This window comes from Meles meles, chromosome 6 (genome assembly GCF_922984935.1).
Source record: "Meles meles chromosome 6, mMelMel3.1 paternal haplotype, whole genome shotgun sequence".
NCBI lineage: Eukaryota > Metazoa > Chordata > Mammalia > Carnivora > Mustelidae > Meles > Meles meles.
The window spans coordinates 148952057-148957521 of record NC_060071.1 but is presented as its reverse complement, the minus strand read 5'-3'; positions in this window follow the sequence as shown (position 1 = coordinate 148957521).

Below are 5465 nucleotides of genomic sequence, written 5' to 3'. Positions count from 1 at the left end.
AAACTCTTGGACATCACCCTTGGCAGTATTTTTCTGGATCTCTTCCCAAGCAACGGAAACAAGAGCAAAAATAAGCATTATACACTACATCAAACTAAAAAGCTTTTGCACAGCAAAGTGAACCAGCAACAAAACGCAAAGGAACGACTATATGGGAGAGGCTATTTGCAAATAGATCTGATAAAGGACTAACATCCAAAATACATAAAGCCCTCCTACAACTCAGTGTATGTATGCACGTACGTATCTATATACATTTGTGTGTGTTCACACACGATATACACCTATACAATATGTACGTATACATACATACAATCCAATTTAAAAATGGGCAGAGGGCCTAAATAAACATTTTTCCATAAAGACATACAGATGGCCAAGAGATATATGAAAAGATGCTCAACACCACTAAGCATCCGGGAAATGCCGATCCAAGCCACAATGAGATCATCACTTCCTACCTATCAGAATGGCTAGTATGAAGTAGACAAGAAGCAGCAAGTGTTGGTGTAGACGTGGAAAAAGAGAACCCTTGGGCACTGTTGGTGGAAATGCAAGCTGGTGCAGCCATTGTGGAAAACAGTAGGCAGACTTATCCAAAAAAATAAAAAACAGAAATATCATATAATCTACTAATCCCACTTCTGGGTATTTACTCAGAGAAAATGAAAACATTAATTTGAAAAGATCTACGCTCCTCAGGGCATCTGGGTGGCTCAGTTGTTAAGTGAGCTGCCTTCAGCTCAGCTCGTGGTCCCAGAGTCCGCAGAGAACCAGGCCTGGTTCTCCCTCTGCCACTCCCCCTGCTGTGTTCCCTCTCTGTGTCTCTGTGTGGAATAAATAAACTCTTAAAAAAAATCTATGCTCCTCTGTTTGTTGCAGCGTTATTTACAATAGCCAGGATATCTGTGTCCACAGATGGATAAAGACGATGTGGTGTGTATAAACCGTGGAAGATTACTCAGGCAGAAAAAAGAATGAAATCTTGCCACTTGCAACATGGATGAACTAGAGGGTATTATGCTATGAGAAATAAGCCAGAGGAAGACAAATACTATAGGATTTCACATATATCTAGAATCTAAAAGTCAAAAAAAAAAAGAACAAACAAGCAAACAGAAACAGACTCCCAGATACAAAGGACAGGCTGGTGGTTTGCCAGGGGGGAGGGGAGAAGTGGGGTGGGTGAAACTGGTGAAGGGGACTAAAGGGACAACTTCCAATGCTAGGGGCGCCCAGTTGGCTCAGTCGGTAGAACATCTGATTCTTGATCTCCGGGTTGTGAGTTTGAGCCCCATGTTGGGTGTAGAGATTACTTAAAAAATAAAATCTTAAAAAAATTCCAATTATGGGGCACCTGGGTGGCTCAGTGGGTTAAGCCTCCGCCTTCAGCTCAGGTCATGATCTCAGGGTCCTGGGATGGAGCCCCGCATCGGGCTCTCTGCTCAGCAGGGATCCTCCTTCCTCCTCTCTCTCTGCCCGCCTCTCTGCCTACTTGTGACCTCTCTCTGGCAAATAAATATATAAAATCTTTTTTTAAAAATTCCAATTATAAAATAAATCACTGGGGGCACCTGGGTGGCTCAGTGGGTTAAAGCCTCTGCCTTGGGCTTGGGTCATGATCCCAGAGTCCTGGGATCGAGCCCCACATTGGGCTCTCTGCTCAGCAGGAAGCCTGCTTCTTCTTCTCTCTGCCTGCCTCTCTGCCTACTTGTGATCTCTGTCTGTCAAATAAATAAATAAAATCTTTAAAAAAAATAAATCACTGGGATGAAAAGTACAGCCTAGGGGATATAGTCAGTAACATTGTAACACGTTTGTACGGCGCTGGATGGGGACTACACTTCCACTGAGCATTCTCTAATGTCTACAACGGTTAAATCCCTAGGTTTCACAACTGAAACTAGTAATATCGGGGCGCCTGGGTGGCTCAGTGGGTTAAAGCCTCTGCCTTCAGCTCAGGTCATGATCCCAGGGTCCTGGGATCGAGCCCCGCATCGGGCTCTCTGCTCAGCGGGGAGCCTGCTTCCTCCTCTCTCTCTCTGCCTGCCTCTCTGCCTACTTGTAATCTCTGTCTGTCAAATAAATAAATAAAAAATCTTAAAAAAAAAAAAAAAAGAAACTAGTAATATCGTTCGTCAACTATACTTCAATCAAAAATAAAAAATTTTTAAAAGAAAAAGTAATCTCACAGTTTCATCAAAAAGAATAAAATACCTAAAAATAAATTTCACCAAGGAGGTGTAAGAAGTGTACTCTGAAAACTATAGACATTAATGAAAGAGCTTGAAGCGGACACACATACAAAAATGGGAAAAGTCAGCTATGCTCGTGGATTGGAAAAATTCATATTGTTACAATGCTCATGCCGCCCAGGGCACCTGGATGGCCCAGTCAGTTACGAACCCGGGTCATGATCCTAGCTCAGGTCTTGATCTCAGGGTGGTGAGTTCAAGCCGGGTGTTGGGCTCCATGCTAGGCAGGAGTCTAGCCTGTGTGGCTCAGTCATTAAGCATCTGCCTTAATGACTTAATCTGCTCAAGTATGATCCCAGGGTCCTGGGATCGAGCCCCGCATCGGGCTCTCTGCTCCGCAGGGAGCCTGCTTCCCCCCCTCTCTCTGCCTGCCTCTCTGCCTACTTGTGATCTCTTTCTCTGTCAAATAAATAAATAAAATCTTTAAAAAAAAAAAAAGTCAAAGATAAAGCTGCCCTGTGACCCAGCGGTCGCACTACTGGGTATTAATCTTAAGAAAATGAAAACAGTCACTTGAAAAAACACTTGCTCTTGCTTCCCTGTGTCCGCTGCGCACTGTGTACAGTCGGGTTCTGAAGCAGCCCGCGTGCCCTCAGGTAGTTACACGCGGACAGAAGATCCCGTCTTCCCCCCCCCGCCCCTCCTTCCCTCCCTCCTTCCCTCTCTCTCTCTCACACACACACACTACTCAGCCATAAGGAATAAAACCTTGTCATTTGCAACTACGTGGACAGACCCAGAGGGCATCAGGCAAAGGGAAGGCAGCCAGAGAAGCAACAAAGACCGCATGCCTGCCGTGCACGTGGGATCCGAACAGCAAACGGAGGGGCTCCAGACGCAGAGAGCACGCGGTGCTTGCCGGAAGGGAGGCGGCGAGGGGTGCCGCAGGGGAGGGGAGGGGGGGGGTACCATCTTCCAGTGGTAAAGTAAACAAGGACAGGGGCTGTTGCGAGCGCACAGGGAGGAGTCCACGGCACGGCCACACCGTGGATGGTGTCTGAGGGCGACCAGACTGTCCACAGCGACCACTTTCAGGGCCTGCTTCAGCCCACGAGGCTGAGCGAGCCGCTCTCTCAGGCCAAGGGCCAGACCACAAACACCGATACCTACCGCCAGGATGTAGCCCAGGACTTTGGGATGTCGGGGCAACAGCAAGGTCGCCTTACCTCTAATGGGAATAAAATTTTAAATGGCCCTTGTGCCCCAAATGTATCCGATGCCATGCTTTCGCCAGCTGCTCTCTGATTAAGGTCGCGAGACTTGACTCCCTGGATGCAAAGGAAACGGCCTCGATGCTTCTACCAGGAACCCTGCCCTCGAAGAAACCAACAACCAAACCTCAGTCGTGGTCCAAAGGGATGCTCCCCCAAAGGACGATCTAGAAAAATCAATCAATGGGCCCCAGAGAGGGGAAAACAATATTGGAAATGGAAGTCTCTGTTCAGTGAAAAGAATTCTGGCTGGGACCCAATAATCCAGTCCTGCCTGACCCTAAAATGCCCATCGCCAATGCATTCAGTCTCCGGTCTGCTGAGAAAACAGTAGCTCTATGAACCAGTGCTGACAGGGAAATAACAGTAAGGCCAGCTTGCTTGTCCCACCTGCCCCAGATAGAAGCCTGGGAAACCCGTCGAAGGATTTTTTTTTGGGGCATTTGGGACATCTTTTCCCCCAAGTTTTTATTTAAATTCTACTTAGTTACCATATATGGTATAATTGGTTGCAGGAGTAGAATTTAGTGCTTCCCCACTTAACACACAACACCTGGTGCCCATCTGGTGCCCTCGATGCCCATCCCCCACCCGGACCAGCCTCCCCCTACCCCACACCCCCCCCTCCCCGTCATCCCGGTCTGCTCTCCATCGCTAGGAGTTTCTGAGGGTTTGCTTCCCTCTCTCTTTTCACCCTCAGGCATTTTAAGTGCCCAGTGGACCATCTGCGGGTTGGTGTTTTATCCAGCTCCCCCCAACTCCTGACTAGAATCTGATTTAGTCGGGGCTTGTATGTTTCTCGCTGGACCGAGGCTTTCCGTTGTAGACGGGCAAGAGCACGAGTCCTATTAGGAAAGACCAACCCCGGGGCGCCTGGGCGGCTCCGCCCGTGGAGCGTCTGATTCTTGGTTCCGGCTCAGGTCATGGTCTCAGGGTCCCGGGATGGAGCCCTGCGTCTGAATCCATGCTCGGTGAGGAGTCTGCCTGGGATTCTCCTTCTCCCGCTGTCCCTCCACCTACCCCCACCTCTAAAATAAATAAATCTTTAAAAAAAGGTCTTCCCTACCTGGGGAAATCTGGAACGTCCCAGGTCAGGTGACTCAGCGAGTCTGCACTCCGAGGGCTGGAACCCACTCACGGCTTTATAACGGCTCAACTGGCAAAACCTGAGAAGACCCTTCCCCTGTCCCAGCCCAGAGCCCCGCCATTGGTCCTCCGGAGCCTCAGACCCACCTGGAACGCATCAGGGCTCCCCCTCCCAGGTGCACCTGACCTGTGCGTGTCCCGAGCCGCAGCTGCTCGGAGATGCTCCAGCACGAAAACCTAATTCCCTCTACTGAAAACAACTGTGATTCAGGAGAACAAGTTTCGTCACGGTACGCTCCCGTGGGCTGAAGACCTCAAACGTCAAAACTTTGCAACCAGACATTTCGGCTACTGGAAAAACACACCCAGAGAGTCTCCTCAGCCTTGTTGGGAGGGCCCCTACCTGGGGCTGTTCGCCAGCCCTGCACAATCACACAGAAGCTGTGTCCCCACTGCCCGCCAGCCCTTCACAGAAACCATAGGTGATGCTCGCCTGGTGCTTCCAGACGATCTCCAGCACATTCGACCTCAGCAAGACTCAGACGTCAGATGGGAAACTCCTTACGTCTTCCTCCAAACCTTCCTCTTCTTTCAAATGTGGCCTTACATGCTTCTTACCGCTAAGAGGCTTTCTTATGACTGCAATGTGGGACCCAACACCCAGAAAATGTCCTTTCCTGGCACAGAGGGACACAGATGACACAATAACCCTTTCTTTTTAGAGGGGGGAGGGGCAGAAGGAGAGAGCGAGCGAGAATCCAAAGCAGGCTCCACGCCCAGCATGCAGTCCGACCCGGGGCTTGGTCTCACAACCCTGAGATCATGACCTAAATAGAAACCAAGAGTGGATGCCTAACTGACTGAGCCCCCAGATGCCCTTGATCCGTGGTGCTTTGGAGGAAAGGTCTTCATC